Raw genomic sequence first — 22,664 nt, 5'->3', positions numbered from 1 at the left:
TTTTGTAATTCAACATTTCACCACTGACATGGTTAAACTGAAACACAAAGGTAATGTGGAACAGAAAGAGAGACTACTTTGTGGATTTCTCATTCTTTTCTTGGAGTCAAAACACAGGATTATGTTTAGAATGATGGTCCCATTATTTTTTCCAAATTTTTTTTATAAATACCACCTAGTCTATAGCATTAAATATGCTGTTTTGTGTATGAGGATGGTAATTTTTTCCCCTCCTTTTTGTAGGAAGACCATCTATTGTCACCAGCCTAAGTATGATGTATCAGTGGCAGTAATACTCACCGAGCATATGGATTTTGTGAGCATGAAAGAAACTACTATTTTAAACAAACTTACCATAGGTATTATAATGACCACTAAGCTAAGTTACTACCAGTGAGGGTTAATTGTCATTATTATTACAAATAGACACTTGCATGATTTAAGATAAAAGTGTCACATTCCACTGTGGTGGAATGTGTGAGGAGACAGTCCAGCTCAGCTGCTGGTGCCTGAGAGCCGGCTCGCCCAGCTGTATAAACTGACCATTTATAATGATTTGCTGTTGACTGGGGCAACCGGGACAGTTCCTTTCAGCTGTCAGTCTTTGATTTGTTTATTATTCCTATTAAAATACATAATCCTTGAAACTAAGTTTTTAAAACCCATCTACTGTCTCTAATCTTTATGTATATACTTAGTATATCTCTCGAGCATGCGGTCTTCACCTAACAAAGAATGTTCTGTATAGTGTTTCGTTTGACTTTGCCTTAGTCTGTTCGTGCTTTTGCTTGTTGTCTTTCTACATGAGGGGAGGTGACAACACCTTGATCTCCTCTCATCTTACTTAAACTCACTTGCTTATTGTTTTTATGAAATCTGGTGTGTCTCCTCACCAGACCCCTTTATTTACCAAGCTCATTCTTATTTCTTTTTTTTTCCTCAGGCCATCACTCCTTCCTCAAGTCACTCCCTGCTTTTTTCACTCCCTTATCCCATCCCTGCTGTGATGGGGTCTGAGGCCTCCTCCGGAAGCTCTTCCCTTACGAATTCCTCCTTACTCATCATTGGAGTGCTTCTCCTGCATGCCCCCAGCATTGCTCACAATATTTGCAGATACATCCAGCAGCATTTCGTTTCCCAGTGGACAATGTTTTCTTCTTCCAGTTCCAGATTTTTCAACCCTTACTTCACAGAATATAGGTACAACTCAGTTCTGTGTTTGTAAACACAAAATACATATGAACATCCTGTAAAACATTTGTTTGATTTTACAGGAAGTATCCTAAAATGATAGGTGGTGACATATATTGGCAGATTACTCTGTTTTAAATATATTTTAGGAAGTTGGTGGGGGGTTAGGTACATGTAACATGTCAGAATTTTTCCCATTTAAAGAAATTGGAGATACAGTTAATGTTATTGCAATAAATGGTGGCGACACTTGTGAACACAGCAAAGTGTAGACATATCCAGTCATGATGTTGTACACCTGAAATTAATGTAACAGCGCATGTCAACAATACTTCAGTAACTATATATATATATATATATATATATATATATATATATATACACACACACATACATACATATATGTGTATATATATATACATGAGTATGTGAGTAGGTATATGAGTAAGTACTAGGAAATAGGCTGTCCGTCTGCATTTTCATTCAGAACATTGGCTTTTCGGAAATAGATTACTGACCTAAATTGAGAAATTCCTATCCTAACCATCATTAAATAAATAGATTGCTGCTAGAATCACGTCAGAGGATGCTGCTGGGAGCTACAGGGAGCTACCTGTGGAAAAAGCAGCTCTCTAGGCCAAATCTCCATCTGCAGAACCATGCCTAAAGGTTAGATCTTTTGCTCTTGGGAATTTTAATTTGGCAGTATTTGAAACCTGATGTGTTTTCTCTGCTGGGAAAAAAAAAATCATACTCTAGCATGCTCCTACCAGTCATTTTTTTAAAAGATTTATTTATTTGAGAGAGAGGAGTGCAAACAGTGGGGAGGGGCAGTGGGAGAGAGAGAATCTCCAGCAGACTCCCTGCTGAGCACAAACATGGGGCTCGATGTCATAACCCTGAGATCATGACCTGAGCTGGAATCAAGAGTTGGATGCTTAGCCAACTGAGCCACCCAGGGGCCCCTCTATAAGTCATATTTCTACACATGCCTCTTGTTTTGCTGTGAGTTTTGGTAACCTTTCAGGCTTCTAATACTGAATTTTGTGTATCATTCATTTTTAAGGCTAATTTCAAACTTTCTCTCAAGCAATTGCTTAAAAATCCAACAAGCCATTATCATAGGTGTTACAACCACTGAGATGGAGGTTTGTATGTATTACTTTAGCCTCTTTATTGATTATACTCTCTCTAATTCTGTAATGTGTGCCACATGGCCTCTCTTAGACTGTCACCCTCTGTTGAAATGTGAGCTGTGCATTTTTACTGTTCCTCCCCAACCCACCTAACCAAATCTGCTATCACAACAGGTGTTCAATGAGTACTTGCTGAGAGATTTGCAATCCAGGTCAGAAGCAGAATTGAAGGGTACACTTGAAACCTGAATAACAAATCATTTCTCTCGGGCCCCACTATGGTACATCCTGTGTTGCTATGTATGCTAGATGCCCTTTATATTCATCATCTATGGCAAATATTAAGGTTTTGGAAACTAGATTCTGTAAGTAGAATGGGGAAGGGGTGTGAATGGCCTTTTTTCCCTTCTTCTTGTTCCATCTGTGAAACTTTCAAACAGAACTAAACAAAGCATTGTCTGTAGTAACTTCATATGCACCAGGACCATAGAGGCCCAGAAAGTGACCTGTAAGGCATCTTTGTTAAAGCCTCCCACAAACGTCAATATGCCTATTGTTCCTGTTAAGAAAAAGAGGAAAAGGAAATCAGAAACACAATCCCTGTATCAAAGAAGAAGGCAGTCTAAGTCCCTATGGGACCCTTGTTTGTTCTTGGGTCCCCAGTGATGTTTCCTTTCTTCACTTTATCTGCTGGAATTCATTTGTAATGAGCAGAAATGGTTTAAGGACTCAGGTCTGTTTTCTCTGAAGTTAATAGACCTTAGTGAGCTATATCCTACTTTTCAAAAGAGACTGACCTGAGACTTTATTCCCCACTGTTTTCTCCAATATGGAAAGATTTTCAAGATATGTAAAAGAAAAAAGGCAAAGTACAAAATAGGTCTGAGTGTCTGTTAGTGGAAGGAAGAGCGAATGGCTGAAGAGATGGACATGTTACGATGGCCAGGTAGTGCACAGAGCATTTCGAGATGGCACTTTCCCATGGGATTCCGGACTGGGGCTGTACTAACAGAGCCAATTTTATTGAAAACTCTTACGTGCTCTATATTTATATGTATAGCTATACTTGTAACATTTTGCTGTTTACATATATTTTCATAGCCATTTTTTGAAGTTACAAGTTAAACTTTTAGAGAGAAACTAATTTGCTGGTCAGCCTTCCTGTAAACATCCAGCCCAGCGGTAGGCTGTATGCTTGGTGATGCTCCCTCCAGTGCTAGACGTTTGACCTGTGTGTGGCTGTTACTGATCACTCAGCTGCGTGGGTACATGTTTGTGTTTGACGTGAGCAATGCGGAGAGGCAGTGCCTTATGACAGATGAGCTTTAGTGCTTCCAAGAGCTTTGAATTCAAAGAGCTCTGTTAGAATGGCCAGCAACCAGCGTATTCTGTTACTCCTCTTATTCTGTGAGTAGGTGAATCTGTGCACAGAGATAACAGAGCATTTTGAATTCCGGGGCCACCAGGGTGCGAAAGCTAGCCAGCTTTCCAGATTATTTCCATAACTAAAGCACGATGCTGCTAACCAGCTTCATCCAGTTTCAGGGCTTCAGCCAAAGATCGTGCCGGCAAACAGAAAACAGATATGACAGTGTTTCCTCAACAGAGGCATGGGGACTGTGGCATTTGTGAGTGAATTTGTTATATACATTTTTGACATTGATGATGAGTTGGTAGAGACTAGATAAATTGGAAATCCTCCGTACCAAAGGAGCAAGAAGCAGCAAAAGCGAGAGGAAGCTATCTTTGTTCAGAAACCCGAGAAGCACTGTGATGTTGCAGAAAGAACCTAGACGTTGGGGTCAGAGTTCCCTCTGATCCTCTGTTTACCAGCTGTTTGTCTTCATACGAGGAACTGCCCTTTCTGAGCCATGTCCCTGTCCTGAATATGAGGGTACCTAACTTGTAGGGTTGTTATGATAATTGAAGATAAAATATAGGAAGACAGTTTCCGTTAGAGAGAGCCTGGCATTGAGTAGGCCCCGTAAGTCAGACTAACCTGGCTGTTTCTACCAGCGGCGCTGCAGCAGCCTCTGTGCTAGGCTTGCTTGGGCTCACGCCATCTGCATCAGTCCAGTGGGCTGGCTCAGCTCTGTGAATGGACAACTCCATCCACCTACCAGCTTCCTGGAACATTTTCTTTCATGTCTGTAATATTAAGATTTGACACTCTTTCTATATTTGTTACACCAAATAGACCTAGCTTTGATCTATTTCCAATTTTGACTGAATTATGCACAATAATACTGTATTTTAAAGTATAGCCAGATACTGCAAGCTACAAAAATTCAAGTCCTTTTTAGTCCTTTCAGACCTTGAAAGTAGATGATTAACGATCGTCCGCTTGACATTAACTTGGGCTTTCTTAGTTCTGTTGAGCTTGTGGCTCCAATTCACACCTCCATTCTCCCTTTAATCGTGTATAATTCTTTTTTCTTTTTTCTTTTTTTTTTTTTTTTTTTGGTAATGCCTTAACTTCAGAAGTGCATTTATGTGCCGGTTTTGTTATTTTAGCAGAATTATGATCCTTGGTGTGTTCCTAAAAGCTGCTTTTATCATAATGGCTACAAAGCTTCTGATAGTCAACAAAAGGACTATTAAAGCATTAATTGTATCTTCCTTCCCTGCTTAGGGCTTTCTTTCTCAGAACATCAATGGTGTGAAATTCCATATTAATAAGACCTCAGGTAGACAGATTGCAAAGAACTCTTCCTGTCCTGTCCTAATGCTCTATAGCAAACCACCTCAAATTTCTGCGGCCTAAAACAATTGTCTGTTCTCACTCAGATGCTCCTGGGTTGGTTGGGGTGGGCTGATCCAGGCACCTCATCATCTACAGGTTGAGTCCAGCTTTGCTCCCCATATTTTCCATTCTCCTCGGACCAGTGGGCTCATCAGGGCATGCCTTTCTCTGGTGATGGCAGAAGAGCAACAAGGGTGAATGGAAACATGTGCTCTCTCCTAAGTTTGTATCCCCCCTTTCATGTCCAGCCCGATTCCATTGGCAGAACAAGTCAACATGCTATAGAAAGTCATATGCAAAGTCATATGGCAGAGGGTGCAGTTATAGGAAGGAGTAAAGAATCAGTATCAGTAATGAAGTTAGTACATCTGGCTTTGACCCTAACCAGTAAGGACCTTTAAGCAAGTCTCCAAGCCTCAGGTTCTCAATGACTGCATCCATTCATAGCATTCAGATAATTTTACTAAGGGGTGCCTGAGTGGCTCAGTCACTAGAGTGTGTGACTCTGGATCTCAGGGTTGTGAGTTTGGGCCCTGTGTTAGGTATAGAGATTGATTAAAAATAAAATCTTTTTAAGGGACACCTGGGTGGCTCAGTCGGTTAAGTGTCTGCCTTTGGCTCAGGTCATGATCCCAGGATCCCTGGAATCAAACCCCATGTCAGGCTCCCTGCTCAGCGGGGAGTCTGCTTCTCACTCTCACATTCCCTCTTGTCTCTATCTTTCTCAAATAAAAAATAAAAAATCTTTTTAAAAATAATCTTCCCATAAGATGGGATCGGGAGGAAGACAAACCATTAGAGGCTCTTAATCTCATGAAACAAACTGGGGATTGCTGGGAACAGGGGTAGGGATAGATAGGGTGGCTGGGTTAGGGACATTGGGGAACGTATGTGCAATGGTGAGTGCTGTGAAGTGTGTAAGCCTGATGATTCACAGACCTGTACCCCTGGGCAAATAATACATTATATGTTAATAAAAAATAAATAAAAATACCAAGGAAAAAACAAAATAATAATTTTCCCATCTACTTGGCGCCAGGCGTTGTTCTAGGTGATGGGACTGTAATTGTGAACAAACTTGTCAAATCCTTGTCCACACAGATCTCATATGCTCGTCAGAGATACATAGTAAACAATGTTTGTGTGTATACATGGTGAGCACAAGTGTATGTCAGAGATAAAAAGTGCAGTGAAGGAAGATTACATGAGGAAAGTAAAATCATTCACCTCTCTCTGCCCCAGCCATTGCCACTTAGTGGTCTGGTGTTTGTGGTTAAGGGGATGGATGGTGGAGCATGACCATCAGAGTCTGAATTCTGCTCTTCCTTCTTTGTGATCCTGACCATGTCTTTCATTTTACCATTGACTGCCTAACAAATTCCCAAAACATAGTACCTTCAAGCAACATACATTTATTATCTCACAGTTCATGTGGGTCAGTAATCCAGCCAGACTTAACTCTGATCGTGGTCTCACAAGGCTGTAGTCTGGGTGTTGGCGGGACTGTATTCCTTTCTGGAGTTTGGGATCTTCTTTCAGTTCCATGTCATAGGTGGCAGGATTCAGCTCCTGATATTAGTAGGAAAGATGTGCTCACTTTCTCGCTGTGAGCCAGGCCTGTGGTTTCCTTGCAGTTCCCCTCACAACATTGGCAGCTTGCTTCTTCAAGGCCAGTGGGGGAATCTCTCTCCATTCTAAGTCTACCAAGACAGCCTTATATAACGTAATAACGTAACGTAACATAACGTTACGTAACATAATATAACATTACCACGGGAGTGACTCTCCCATCACCGTTGTCACATACCAGGGACTAGAAGCAAGTCAGAGTTTTTGCCTGCATTGAGTGGGAGAGGTTTATATAAGAGCATGATTAATGGAAGGTCGTCTCAGCATTCTGTCTGCCAAAACGTGTGGCATACATATCCTCTCTGTGTCTCAGTCTCCTCATCAGTCAAGTAGGGGCGATACTAGTCAGATCTACATCATCAGGTGGTTTTGAGGATTAAAGGAATTAACAGAAGTAGATCACTTAGGATAATACTCATTACAGAGAAATGTCTATATGAGTACCTGTTTTTATTACCTATAAAATGTGAGAATTTTGTTAGGTGACTTTGAAGATTCCGTTCTTGCTCAAACATTTTAGGATTTGTCATAATACATTAGGATGCAGAATTAAACAAGGATAAGAAATCTGACTGTAAAAAAAGAAGAAGGAAAGCATAATATTGGGACAAGTTGAAATTAATCTAAATAGACTCTATGGTTCAAGGAGGCAAGACTCACTCTCTGCTGTGTTGCCCTCAGTGGAGCCTCTAAATACTTCATTATTTAAAGCTGGGTTGCCTCGATGAGGAATCTTTGGAGGAGGACACGGCCTCCTAAGCAAAGCTGCTTTGTAAGAAACTTTCCTCCCATGGTCATGGTACTGTCCCCTCAATTAACTGAAGCCTGTGCTTTCAGTTAGACCCGTGGACGATGCCACTGGCTTATAAAGTAACGGTTTGAATATAGGTGCTGGTTCTATATTTGAGACGTAATGCGTGAAGAGCTTTTAACCAGACTTGTTGAAACATGAACAATTGGAGCAGTGCAACTCCTCATTGCCCTCCGCCACCTGCACAGGCCCATGAAGAGAGGCCCTTATGGTCGTCTCTCCAAGATGCCTTGAGGCGACAGGAAAGGTCCAGGTCTTGCTGTGACTGCTTCCCCTGCCAAGAGCCGTGGATGAAAACTGCTGCTCCCCAGCCGGGCAGGAAAGTGCTTGCGAGTAGGGGGCCATTCAGTCTACAGTCTGACTCTGTGTCCTGTCTCTTTGGATGATATACTCTGTCTGGAGTGATGAGGAGCCAAGAGACCACTCCAGTAGTTGTTTATAGAACTCAGACTCCGAGTGTTTACACTCTCTCTGGGAAAGTCCATCATTCAGAGCAGGGGTTCTCAACAGCAGCACCACTGACCTTTTGAGCTGGATGTTCTTTGTCATAGGGGGCTGTCCTCTGTATTGAGGCTCTCTAACAGCACGCCTGGTCTCTAACCACTGAATACCACTGGCAAGCCTTCCCCTGGCTGTGACTACCAAGAAATTTCTGCAGATACCACCAAATGTCCCAATACATTTTATATATCTATTTATTTACATAGTTATGGTGAATTTTTTAAATTAAAAATGCATGATAGGGCGCCTGGGTGGCTCAGTGGGTTAAGCTGCTGCCTTCAACTCGGGTCATGATCTCGGGGTCCTGGGATCGAGTCCTGCGTCGGGCTCTCTGCTCAGCGGGGAGCCTGCTTCCTCCTCTCTCTCTTTGCCTGCCTCTCTGCCTACTTGTGATCTCTCTCTGTCAAATAAATAAATAAAATCTTTAAAAAAAAAAATGCATGATTTTCAGGGGAAAAAAAACCCTCAAACAATACAAAATGGTAAGAAATCGGAATATGTCTCAGACCCTGGTACCCCAGCACCAGATTTCACCCTCCAGAGGCAAACATGTGACCATTATTTAGGTCATAAGCGATCTCCAGGATTTGCACTGGAGTTTATATCCATGCGGATATGGGCATCTAGTTACTACAAGACACACAGACTTGCGTATTATATTTTTATTAGCAACTGTTTTGTTTGTTTTTTTTTTTAAATAGTGCCCAAGATGAAAAGAAAATGACTGGAATGAGTCTGTTTTATTCCATCGGATTTTTTAAAAAGCTTGTCAACATTTTCTGGACTGATATATGGCCTCTTAAGAAGAAGTATTTCCTGCACAGTGAGAAGCAGCATCCCCTTAACTTATTCCCTTGGCTTCTGGAGCCTTTCCTCACGCTCTGTTTTAAGACTGATGCTGTGTGGCAGTAAGAACTCTTTGGGGCATCAATATTTTAAGCCCTCGAAGTAGTCATTTTTCATCTAATAAAACAACTGAATCCTTCAGAAGTACGAACACCTGGTTTTTTGCTGGGACTGTGTGAACTGTGGTTTTCACTGATCCCCTTGTCCTACTGCGGACACAGCGTACTTCGGGAGGTTGTATTTTTCACATCATAGCACCACTTTCACATCCAGTAGAATATGATGTCCTTATCAAGGCTCATTCATTTATCAGTATGCATGATTCACTGTTTTCATAACAAATGCATTTACCCCATGAATCAGCTTCCTGTATTATAGTAACATAAATTGGAGGTGTGATTTTTGTTGGTGTTCGTGTTAGTGGTGGTGATCTTACCACCCAGCTGACTCCACAGTCTAACCAACACTGATCACCGTTCAGGGAAGATTTTTGAGAAGGATTATTCCTCCTCTTGGCAAAAGTAAGTAAGTGTGCTCAAGCTCCTGATGGGATTGTAAACTGATGTGATGATTCTACAGAATACATTAGAAAACCTTTAAAATAGCCATATAGTTTGGCTTAGAAACTAGATTTCTCCAAGTTGCTAAATAGTCACAAAGACAGAAAAATTTCTGAATAGAAAAGTCCAACAGTGGGGAAATACCTAAATTATTTTATTATTATTATTATTATTATTATTACTGCCATTACTATTACTGTTAACTAACAAAGCACCATGGTAATTATTTTTGATGCATTACCTCATGTAACTCTCACAATGTTGTGAAATAGGTGTTATTGTTATTTCATAACCATAGCAGAGAAGTGTGCCTAAAAGAAGCTAAACTACACATCAGAAGGGTAAGAACTATGAGGATGGTGATGGTAGTCATGGCAGCTGACATTCACCGTCACTATGGCCAGTTAACTAAAATAAAAGAGGTTTAATTACAGTATTCAGAATATTTCAGTTGGGAATTGAGTGTGGATAAACTGATTTCAGAGTTCACACTTGTATCATTGTGCCTACCCAGATCATGTGGTTGGTAGGTGGATGGCAGATCAAAACCCGAACTTATGTCTGGGGATCAGTGAGAAGTATAGCTGATTAGTTCAGCTAAGTCCGTGTGATGGATTGTCTTGGATTCACCTGATGTGGTTATTTACTGTCTTCATAGGTAAATGAGGTAAAAAATGTAACACACAGAGGTTATCAGGGATAGGAAGAAATGAGTTCACTCATCATATTAGGATTATACTCCCAGTTTTGGGGACTCTCCAAACACCTCTTCCTAGTTTTGTAGCAACCTGAGTACCTAATGTTCTCATCTTCCATATATGTGCCCATGAACGTTCTTCCTACCCAAACAGCTTAGAGTTTTCTACCTTCCTCTCGCTCCAGGCACAGTCCAGCCTGACCTCAAATGCAAATAGTGTTGAATAACTTTAAAGTAATTTAAAAATTGTAGATATATATCTTGAGGTGTTTTGTTTGCTCATTTACATGACCACTGGCACCATCTTTAAAAAGTGAGGTCTTCTTGGTCAAGAGTGGGAGGGTCTGTGTGTTTTCAAAATGTTTGTTTCTAATCTAGTAATGGAACTTTTCATAGTGCATGTTAGTAAGAGGATCAGAGTCCGTTATCTGTTATGAACATACCATCACAAAACTGGATTGCCTTGCACTGTACTATAGCTGTACCTGTCAGTTTGTTCAGATCTCTTAATTCTGAAGTCAGCGGCAGAACAACCCATAAGTTAAGGAGGAGATGGGTTTCTACCACAGGATTGTCCAAAGACAGAAGAGTAAATTTTGGGTGACATCTTGGGGAATTATGACTTAGGTCTCATTAAACTGTACTAATGCAAGTGCGGTACATGAGATGAGAAAGTGCTGAAGATGATGGTTCTGGTTCTTGGCCTCGGGTCTGGTACTTTTAAGGATGGCGGGTGACCTTGATCATATGGTTGCTGTCTCCTTTTGACAAGGCTAGTGGGTGAAAGAAAGACATAATGGCTCTGTAAATTTCAATGTAGTCTGAAATGCATCTACCAAGGACAATCTTGTGCAGTTAAGACTTGGAGCTGACTGCCTGCACAGTCTTTAAAGCACTGCAGAAGAAGAAGAGCGGCTATGGCATTTTCTTCCTTTTTGAGTTGCATATATACTTAAAAGAATGAGTCCGCCAGGACTCTAAGCAGCAGTGCCATGAGCCAAAATTCCTAATTTTTTTATCTTTCAAAAATGCCCACTACCTTCTGTCTCTGTTCCTCAAGTTGTTGCACTGTGAGCTTGTTTTAATGATAAGGAACAACAGTAAGGCAGACATGGATGAATCTTAAAAAATCTAGGTGAGCTCTTTCAAAGGATCATTACCTGCCTATTTAGTGAATGTGGTCGTTAGAAGACTCTGCAGCTTGGTGGGACTGGCCTTGTGCTCCTGTTTGTTGACCAGGAGGCTTGTAAAGCTGTCCTTTGTTCCCCGCAGCCTGTCAGTGGGAGAGTGGGGGCACAGCCGAGAGGGAATGATGGATGGATTGCTGCCTTCTTGAGAGACCAGAAGAGCTGACAGCTTCAGCTTTGTAATCATCTCAACATCCAGACCCCCAACTTTTGGGAGACTCTCTTTTACTCAAAATAATAAACTGTCCTGGCTGTGTCTTTTGATGTGTTGCTAATCCAGAATGAAAAAAGCTTCTTAAGAAATAACAAGACAGGATGGTCTTGCAGAAGTTTGATGGAAAATAGGAAAAAATACCCATTGTGGCTTCAATCCCTGATTTGTCTAAGGTTTTTAAAATCCATTTTGTCTTTCACATGGGGATAAAATTCATGGTCAAGGTCATCATATGTGCTTAAATTACTCTTACAGTATAATCTAGTGGGAATCCATTAGCTCTCTAGAGTCCAGAGGCTGTCCCTTCACCCCTGCCCTCATCAGTCACCATGGGCTGTGTGACCCTTGCAAGTTGCTCAGCCTGTGCCAGACCCCATTTGTGTATTCTGTATAAATCAGGGATCCCCATAGAGGGTTTATTAGGTCACATTTCATATTTATATATGCTGAAGCTCCTTCCGCCCAACTCCTCTGAGCAATGTAAACTGTCTGCCCAAACTGTGATGTATCCTGCATTGTGTGTTTCTCACTTAAAACTCCTGTAGGACAAGTTCGGCCTTTCTTTTCCTTGGGACACTTAGACGGTCCCAAGAGCTCTTGGCCTATCAACGCTACCCTTTGCTGTTTAATTGTGGACTTCGCACTAAGTATCAGTGTCTCAGTCAGTGCTGGCTATTTTAACAGAATGCCGTAGGCTGTGTGGCTCTAACAGTAAAGATTTATTTCTCACAGTTCTGGAGGCTGGAAGTTCAAGATCAGGGTGCCGGCACGGTTAGATTCTTGGTGAGGTCCCTTTTCCTGGTTATGTCTGTACATGGCTTTTGTCAGAATGTACACAAAAAGAGATCCTGTTTCTCTTCCTCTTTTTATATGGGACCTGAATCTCTTCATCAGGGCCTCATCCTCCTGACCTAATCTAATCCCAGTCTTCAAAAGACCCCACTTCCAAATGCCACCACATTGGGGTTAGGATTTCAACATAAAAGTTTGGGGGCAGGGTTGGCAGTTACAGCAGTAAGTGTTTGAAAGAAACTGATTAAGGGATGAAGAGAAATCAGGTATCTATGTGTGTTAGCATTAATCTCTTAGCTGATTCATACATAACCCACAGTGCATAGCTGTCATAATTTCTAGTTGTTGGAAAATAATAGGCCCCATATGGCATTGATGCATAAGTGCATTAAAATATAATGTGAACTTAACCAAATAACTCACAATAATATAAGCTGGTGCTGATGAGGCTAAATTAACACCCATTTAGAAAGAAGAACAGCAACTGAAATTTACAACCATCGGGTTATAATATTGGAAGTAAACCGCTCATTCAGTGTTGTCCAGAGAATTGCAGAACTCCAGCTGTCTTGATGTGCCAGGGGTTGTTAGAAAGATCCAACCTTGTCACAACGTGAGTGGCAACTCATGCTTCTGGAAATGATGCCTCATTTTCAACTCTAAGTAAGTATTTTAGATTATAAATACCAGATTTGGTATTGGTAGTCTAAATACCAGCTCTTAACCCACACTGAACCTGTCAGGAATAAGAAGCCCATTTGTAGGTGAAAGTCTGTGCTATTGCATGTTGATTGCCGTGGGAGTGGGAGGGGCTCGGCGGACCTACTGCTTATTATCATGAACATCACCCTTTATCAGGGACCATCTTTTCCACAGCTGTATCCTAGTTTCTGGCACAATCATTGGCAATAATAGGTTCCCAATAACTTTTTATGAATAAATATGTAATAATAAACACATTTTGAAATTATGGTTAAATTGGAGTTAAATAGTTATATTGTACAGTTATATAGTTAAATCCTAATTAATTATAGTTAACTAGAATGTATACAGTTAGTTGCAAAAACTATAATAAAATACTGCTACTCTAGCACATTCTATAGAAATATCTTGACCTAAATTTTTTAACAGCCTTCCTGCCGGTAAACTTAGCAGAGGTTTCATTGTAACTCACACCTTCCTGCATACCCCATTCAAAGCTCTAAAAATAACAGCCTCTCTTTTTGGAACAGGTAAATGTATAGATTGCCTTTGGTAGGCAGGCTCTGACCTACATACGTCTAACACAGGCACAGCCCTTCCTCCCAGCCTGTAAGGCTTTGTCCTGCCTCTCCCTCCTCCTCCCCAGCACCGCAGACACAGCAACACAGGAGAGGGGGTGCCTCCTTTCCAAGCCGTCCACCATTTCCAGAGGCTCCCTCCTCTTCCTTACTCATAGAGCAAGTAGGTGTCTCCGTGAAAGAAGCAAACACGTGGTAAAGGGGACAGAGAACATCCAAGCAGAGACACCTGCGGGCAAGCCTCAGACCCCACCCGACTGTTGCTCCCCATGAGCCAGGGGTAAAAATCGAGAAAAAATGATTCACTTTCTGACCACCCTTTCCCTGTTCCACTGGAGTGTTTGCACTGCTCCCAAGTCACACGGCAACCTTTTCAGTCTTGGCCTCAGTATCTGTCCCAGCATCATCTCCCTGGGCTCCTGTTCTTCCCCCCCTAGTCTAGAGTTTGACAAGTCTTGGGGACTGGTTCTTGGGGACTGGTCCCCTCTCCTGCTCCCTCCCTGGCTGCCTTCCTGGGAAGAGAGTTGTGACTTCCATACTGCCTGCATTTGGATCAGAAATGCGGTTGTCTGGGCTGATTTGGCTCTGTGGTGTTTTTTTGGTTTGTTCCGAATATAACAGCCTTTCACGCATCACCCACCATGCAGAGAATCATGTCTTTGGGAAAATATTTTGTGAGTCCCAAGCAGCTCTCAGACTATTAGAACACAATTCCATTTTAGGTGCCGCTATTTAATTTTTGCTTTATGGAATTTTATAGTCGTAAAGGGAAAATAGGATCCCTGCTAAGCTTTCACTTGCCATTTTTACATAATGGAGTTTTCTTTTCTGACTCCTGGGCGGAAACTGGCAAACAACACAAATGCTCATCAGTGAGAGTAGAGGAATACCATTCCATTAACATTATAGTCATGGGAGAGTTTGGAAGAATTTTAGCGATACGATGTGACGTGAAAAAAAAATTCCAAAAAATTAGCTACAACATTATATCCTGAATATGAAATATTAAATAATTAAAAATACTTTATAATCTTCATAAGGACAATACAATTATATAAAAACAAGTAGAGAAGAATGAATGTGAGTCAGAATGGAGCTTGCTTTAGGTGGGCATGGCTGGGTGATCGCATAGGTCCTGAGCTACAGGATTAGATGTGGCTGTTGTTAAATAACCCAGTTCTTGTCCAGGGCGGTGAGCTCATAGGTGCTTATTCTGTTAATGGAAACAAAATTCTGTGCACTGGGTTTAAAGAAAGAAAAAAAAAATTAAATTCATCCTCTTGACTATTACATTTGTCAAGTTGGAGTAAGAATGAATGACAAAATCAGCTTTCTTAGTAAATAGCTATGTGGGGGTAGCTTTGACTTTGAAACCCATCTAAGTATGCCCAGTAGGTCAATAGAGGCACAGCAGCCCTTAGCTAGTGGGGTTGCTCGGCTGACCGCTCAGCTTCAGTCTGTCCGTCTTTGCTGATCTTGCAGACTTTAATTGCTTTACTAGTCAACTGAGATGAATTAACAGTCCTATTAATAAAGTGCTGGCATCTGAGTGATGGGGTGGGAAGGGCGCCAGACATAAATCCAGGTTGTGTCCTGGTTCTCTTTTTCTCTCCTAGGGCACCTGGCCAAAACTCCCTTCTTTGCAATATAGTTTTCTCATCTGCGAAGTCACTAATGTTGTCCTATTTTATTGGGTTGATCGCAACTCATGAAATAATAAGTGTGGAATTGCAAGCAGTATAGTGGCTTTGGTGAGCTTATTATTACTGCAAGTGGATGTGTTCCCATAGCTTTTTCTGTTTACTTCATGTTTTAGATGTATAAAATATCCATTTTGAGAATCATGTATAAAGAGTATTTTGTAAATGGTAATTTTACTCTGTAGTAAGCTAAGGAACACCTAAAAATATTAGACCCCAAATCTCAGACCTGTAATTTTACCTTATTTGGAAAATAGGTTTTTACAGATGGGATTAAGTTAAGGATCTTGAAATAGGGGAGATTATCCTGGATTATCCAGATGGGCCCTAAATGCAGTCTCAGCATCTTTGTAAGAGAGGAGGTGTGATACAGAAGAGGGGAAGTCAGTGTAGGGGTGGAGGCAGAAATTGTAGTGATTCAGCCACAAACCAAGGGAACCCCCTTAGCCTCCGGAAGCTGGGAGAGGCAAGAAATGGGCTCCCCTCTAAAGCCTGGAAGGCAGGGTCACGCCGTAGATTTCATCCCAGTGAAAACGATTTCCAGTGCTGACTCCAGAACTTTAAGAGAATTAAAGTTCTGATGTTTTAAGTCAGCAAGGTTGTGATTATTTGTTACAGCACTGATAGGAAACGAATACATTCTCATTCACATGTACTTGAAGGAAATGTAATCTTTTTTTTTTAAACATTTTATTTATTTATTTATTTATTTATTTATTTATTTATTTATTTGACGGGCAGAGATCACAAGTAGGCAGAGAGGCAGATAGAGAGAGAGAGAAAGAGAGAGAGAAGCAGGCTCCCCTGCTGAACAGAGAGCCCAATGCAGGACTCGATCCCAGGATCCTGGGATCATGACCTGAGCTGAAGGCAGAGGCTTTAACCCTCTGAGCCACCCAGGTGCCCCGAAATGTAATCTTCTGAAACATCCTTGAGGATGCAAAGTTTCACAGTGTTACAGATCAGTTCAGTAGCTTTGTCATTTTTCATTTTAATGTAATTAAAATGGATATTTGAAATACTGCATTTTTGAAGGCAAAAGTTATAGTTTGCCTCTTTGTGTCTCCCGATAGCACATTGCTTTGCACACAGGTGATGCTCAGTGACTAGGAAAACCACTTTTATTTGAGACAAAAAAAAAAATGGTGATTATTTTGGGCCTGGGGTATGTGTCTGTGTCTGTATCCTAGAAATTTCACTGGCCTTCAACTTGCAGCTGAAGTTAAGAGCATCAGTGGTCTGTTGTTTTTTGCCTGTTTCCAGAATGATTTGAAATCTCTTGCCATAAGAAACACCTAGGCTCTGGGGCTGTTCATGTGAAGATAGGAGAGCCGTGTGGAGAATGAGCTTGGAGGCGTAGAACGCTAAGCCAGTCTCATGCAATCATTGTCACTTTGGTAGCTCCTGATACGAGGTGCCCGCACCACTGAACTGGAAACTGCCCACACCTCACCCACCGACCCTACCCTTCCCAAATGCTGCTTGAACAAATAGTCTTACCTAAGTGCTCTACATGAAGGTACCTGTGACCAGAATTTCCTCTCTACAGCCTGTGCTTGTCAGGTTGAAAACTCCAATTAGAATGTGTTCTTTAAAGCAGCGTTTCTCACACTTCAGTGTTGATACGAATCACCTGCGGTCCTTGTTGAGTTACAGATTCTGGTGCGTCAGCTCGGGAGTGAAGCCCAAGCGGCCTCCTGGAGGTGGTGCTGATGCTGCGAGTTCCTGCACCACGTTCTGAGTAGCGAGGCTCCAGCATCTGGTGCTCCTGCCTCCAGGTCCCTCCTCTCCCTGAGCTCCTTTCCCCGCATTTCGTGCCGCTGCTTCAGGCAGCCTCGTTTTGTGGCATCTGCTTGGCAACATCGCCCCGCTCTGGCCTCCGTGGCCTCCACCCTCGGGCTCCCTGCGCGGTGGGGACTGACAGGCCGAGCTGTGACACAGCAACACAGCTCCGTGAAAAGAAAAGAAAAGCCATTGAGATGAGACTGAAATCCATGAGGGAGTCAGAGTTTAAGGAGACAGGGGAGAGAAACAATCGGAGACAGGGGGGAGGGGAAAAATGAATATTTTATTGGAGGGAAGCATGCTTTAAATGAGCTGTTGTTCTTGGTGCAGAATTTGCCAGTGAAGAGCATTTTCTGGAGTAGTTTCAGGTTTATTCTTTAGTTACCCTCTGATTTCTCTTAACAGCCAGCTGCTTGTTTTGTGCGCTTATCTGCTCTTTGTGGTCCTTTGGATCCAGGCCAAAGACTTTTGAAAAAATTGCAAACCATCTAACTAAACTGGGGACCTCTGAGAGATCGCCTGGTTAGGTCGGGCCCATCAGTCCCAGCCTTTGCTGACATTAGAATCACTGGGAGAGCTTTAGAAAATTCCACATACCTAGGCTGCAGCTCCGACCAGTTAAATCCAAATCACTGGGGTGGGTCCCAGTCCCTAGTGTGTTTTTTAACCTGTTGGGGTTTTTTGGGTTTTGGGTTTTTTTTTTTTTAAGATTTTATTTATTTGTCAGAGAGAGAAACGGAGAGAGAGCGAGCATAGGCAGACAGAGTGGTAGGCAGAGACAGAGGGAGAAGCAGGCTCCCCGCTGAGCAAGGAGCCCAATGTGGGACTCGATCCCAGGACGCTGGGATCATGACCTGAGCCGAAGGCAGCTGCTTAACCAACTGAGCCACCCAGGTGCCCCTTTTGGGTTTTTTTTAATGCCTACCAGATGATTCCCATATGCTGCATTGCCACTAAGCCAGACCTTTACCTTCTAGCAGGTGGATTGAATTCACTTTAAGTAGAACTCAAAGAACAGTCCTTTATTTCGATTCCTTCCCATCTGAACCCTTACCCTGCTGAAAACTCTCCACAGTATTTTGGAAGCACCATCTCTTTTAATCCAGCAGTTGAGCCCCTGATTAAATATTCAAGCACCTTTCTGAAGCCCCAGGCAGCTTTTCATTTTCTCAGTGTAGTGGCTCCCCCTGCTGGCCCTTCTCAGTAAAGGTCACTGCTCTGCAGAATCTCACTGCTGGTTCTGGCCTCTGAGACATAACTAACCTGGAATCACAGCAGCTTAAAGCTGCTTTTCTAATCCCATATGCAACGTGTATGCCATTGGCCATTGCCAAAAATAAACAGTTCAAACACTAACTCTTTTATCCGTGGCACTGTGGGTAAAGCCTTGAGAATGAAGGAAGAGAGGAACTGTGTGTGTGTGTGTGTGTGTGTGTGTGGTGTATATACATATACACACACACACATAATATACATGTATATGCGTACCACATACATGCCTACATTTGCTTATACTACCAGAAAAGATTCTGATATCAGCCATTGATTGTGCTGGTTGCCTGCAAAGTAATTAATATTGATACATACTTTGGATAGAAATTAGGGAAAGAAAACTTTCATCCATATCTTCTCTACCCTCCTTCATCGAATCATACCCTTTCCTTATCACCGCACTTCTCCTTATCTATCTCCTTATCTATCCAGTAAGTTATAAAGATGGTCAAATATAAGCAAAAGTAGATGCAAATGCAGGACTTTGTTCTGTCATACAAACTCTCAGTTGCAGTATTATGTCAGAATTTTACTACAGATGACCCTTGTGTCAGTGGAGGCAGAATTCGACCCGTGTAATATCTGAATGCAAAATGTGGTGCCGTCCATCTCTTAGCTATGATTAAACTCCATAAGGCTGCCGTTTCAGTTTATACAGTCCTTGTCATTAGAATGCCCTTCTTTGTTGTATATTAATATCTTAACCCATTGGCCCTTGCTTTCCATCTGACTCAGCAAAGCGTAACTCAGTCCCTCACTGACATTGCAGTGCTTCATCTATTCGAGGCAATGTCCCAAACCATTTCTTTCTCACCAAGGGCAGACATTTCCAGTCCACCTCATGAGACGTGGGCCCACCATCCCCTTTCCGGATACATCCCCTAGAAGACTGTGTTCTTTATTTTCATCCCTCTCACAGGCAGCGCCTGGTACTAGCACAGCAATCCGGATGTGCTCTGACTGGTACGACCCAGTGATTTAATCTGCATTATTTGGTTATAGCTGTGTAACAGAATTACCCCAATCCTAGCATCTTTTTTAAAAAAGATTTTTATCTGTTTATTTGAGAGAGAGGGAGAGCACAAGCAACAAAGAGGGGGCAGAGGGAGAAGCAGACACCCCACTGAGCAGGGAGCCCGAAGTGGGGCTGAATCCCAGCACCCCAGGATGGTGACCTGAGCCCAAGGCAGACATTTAACCAACTGAGCCACCCAGGTGCCCCACAGACGTAGCCTCTTAACACACGTTTATGATCTTAGAGTGCCAGTGGGTGAGGTATCCAGGCATAGCTTCACTGGTGCTCTGCTTCGGGTTCTCCCAGGGTTGCAGTCAAGGTGTTCAGTTGGACTTCCATCTTACATGAGGTTGGCCTGGGGAAGGATCTGCTTCCAATATCGTGCGGTTGCTGACAACATTCAGCTCCTTGCAAGCTGTTAACTGAGAGCCTTAAGTTTGGCTGGCTGTTGGCTGAAGCCCCCTCCAATTTCCTGTCTTATGGTCTTTGTAGTATGACCGCTTGCTTCCTCAGGGCCAGCAAGGGAGAGAGTCTCCCAGCAGGATGAGAGTTGGCATCCCCTATAATATGATCACAGAAGTGACATCTTGTCACTTTTGCCGTATTTTGTTGGTTAAAAGCAAGTCACTGGTTCCACGCAGTCGGAGGGGGGGGGAGGAGTGTAAACACCAGCAGGCAGGGATATACAGGACTATCTTAAAATCAGCCTGCCCCAATCTCCTTTCATTTCCTCTGCGTGGTCTCATAGAATTTGTACTCTGCTGAACACTGCGAGCCCTTGATTCCCTGGCAGTCCTCTCCACCTCAAACAATTATTAGAACCGAAGTCCTAGACTTCAAGTTTATTGCTGTTAGGTTTCTCTGTGTTGGGTTCAGCCAGTTGCTCCTACCTGATTAAATATTCTTTAAGTCTGGCTTGGCCATCAGAATATTAGACATCTTTTCTATTGTGTCATCTGAGAATGTAAGACATTTTTCTATGATGAAAAGGGTGAATAAGTTCGTACGTAGTAATGTGTGCAGTGTGTGTGTGTGTATACACGCATGTGTGCATTAGACTGGTAGAGGGCGAAGAATGAAAAAAATCCCTCATACACAAAACTTCCTTCTGGAGTCTGGTCAATTGGCTGTGAATCGTTTAACGCCATCCAAGTCCCACTGCTGCTCTTTCTGATCCTCCTGTGAACAAGATAGTGCAACTTTAAAAAAAAAAAATTAACATATAATGTATTATTTGTTTCAGGGTACAGGTCTGTGATTCATCAGTCATACACAGTTCACAGCACTCACCACAGCTCTTAGGAGCACAGTCTTTCTAGTCAAACCAACCCGGTTTTGAATTCCGGCTCCACCCACTGGAGAACTGTTTTCCTAGATAGAGCTCAGACAGGCAGGGCGAGAATTAGGAAGTTCTGCTTTTCTGCGGCTCATCTTTGAACTCTGTAGCCCCTGTTTCTGCGCAGTGTGACAGCCAAGCCCAGTTCTGCCGAGCTTCTTCACAAGCTGCTTTTAGGACTTTGTGCTGATGAATCATAAAGAATCTTCCAAAAGTGATATAGCTATGAAGCAGTCATTATTTTACAGATACGTGTTATATGTGTGGACTTTGAGGTTTCAGTTTAAAAAGCATCAAACTTATTTGGTCTTCCATTTTCTTGGACTCATTGCTAAGTGAGGTTGAAATCACCTACACTGCCCCAGGATGCCCATCTCATAAAACTGAAAAACCTGAAGTGGGAACCCAGCGCGTTCCTCATCACTGCTTTAGTCCACACCCGTGCGAGCTGGTCTTATCTGCATTTGATAGGCTGGAGTCTCGGTGAGGGACTCCTCTGACCCTTTGACCCAGGAAAACTGTCAGCAGCCCTTGCTCTGTTTAAACCGTGGGCATTCTTCCGGAAAAGCCTACGGACTGGCCTTTAGCAGCCCTGGGACCTGACAGGGAAATGCGAGAATGCGTGGAACTGTTAATCACTTGGAATGGAAAGTAAATATTACTGACAACCACTAGTTCTTGAGCTCCGAGTTTTAGAAGTTTAGAGTCTTCTTTTGTGCTGTTTCTTGTAAAGTCGATGTTTCAGCAGAGAGACCCTGTTCTCCTCAGTGTCCTCTGCTCATCACAGGGGCTGATACGATGGGTGGGATCCATGCCGTAGCCGTCAGTGCGGAGATGAGCCCAGAAGAGTAGGTTTGGTGTCGTTAAATCCTAGTTTATCAGGGTCAGGCAGTGTATACCTCTACTGAGAAGGTGAGGTTATCCCTTATTTGTCTTAACAGAAGTTAAAGTCCCGGAAATAAGAGAGACACCCTTCTGGGAACTGTGTATGCAGGAGTATAGGGAAGTAAGACCATTTTGTAGCTTGTTTTGGGCATTGGCTTTCTTTTACCATTAATATGCTAAAGAGTTCCAAATGTTTTTCTCCATGTTAATCTTTCTCCTGAGATCTATATCTGTATTTCCAGCTGCTCTTTACACGCCCCCTATCTTGATCTGGGCCTTTCTGCCATTCAGCAGATCTAGAATTAAACTCCTTGCCCTCAGCCCCCAAACTTGCTTTAACCTACATTCTTGATTTTTAGCTAATAACTTATTTCCTGTAAAATGGCCCTTAGTAGTAAGAAATATTTTATTTTTTTTAAGATTTTATTTGAGAGAGAGAGAAAGCACATGTATGTGCCAGAGTTAGAGGGGAGGGGCAGAGAGAGAGGGAGAAGAGGCCTCCCCACGGAGCAGAGAGCCAGATCATGACCTGAACTGAAGGCAGATGCTTAAACTGACTGAGCCACCCCAGGCACCCCAAGAAATACATTTTACCCCATGACTCATAAAGCACCCATATACATATACACACACAGATATAATGTGAATAAAAGTTTCATAAAACAACATTCATCTTCAACACGTATGTTACCTTCTGACATTACCTGTTATTTTCATCTTTAGAAAAATGCTGATGTCAGCAGTCTCTGTGAAATTTATAGTCCCCCAGTCATGGGACCTACAGTCTGAGAAAACCTGAGACAGAGATAAAATGTAGTTCCCATTTATTCATTCTGTGGCCCTCGCCTCCCCTTCCATAACCCAGCCAGCAATCCAGTGACACCAGACTTCATGCTGTAACCCACACGCTCCATTCGCTCGTTCAGGCAGCTTGTACTGAGTGCATATTTGGTGTCAGGCACAGAGCAGGCACCAGGGATCTGAAGATACAAACACCGCAGTCTCTACTCGAAGGTCTGTGGTGCAGTGCGGAGACAGACCAGTAATCTAACGACTGTATGGCCGTGGGTAGGTCCTGTAAGAA

General features: G+C 42.5%; 1 protein-coding gene and 1 long non-coding RNA gene across 11 annotated transcripts in view; one reads left to right on the top strand and one right to left on the bottom strand.

The window, feature by feature from the left end:
* The window catches only part of CDK14 (cyclin dependent kinase 14), a 575,914-nt gene that overhangs the window by 390,731 nt on the left and 162,519 nt on the right, over window positions 1-22,664 (top strand). The window lies entirely within an intron of this gene.
* Window positions 19,419-20,705, bottom strand: LOC309844923. Its single transcript, XR_014300964.1, has 3 exons — window positions 20,650-20,705; window positions 20,455-20,538; window positions 19,419-19,919 (listed from the first exon to the last, which is right to left on the bottom strand). It is a non-coding gene; the product is annotated as an uncharacterized lncRNA (long non-coding RNA).

Source organism: Mustela nivalis (genome assembly GCF_964662115.1).
Source record: "Mustela nivalis genome assembly, chromosome: 12".
NCBI lineage: Eukaryota > Metazoa > Chordata > Mammalia > Carnivora > Mustelidae > Mustela > Mustela nivalis.
This window is presented reverse-complemented; position numbering and strand designations above follow the sequence as displayed.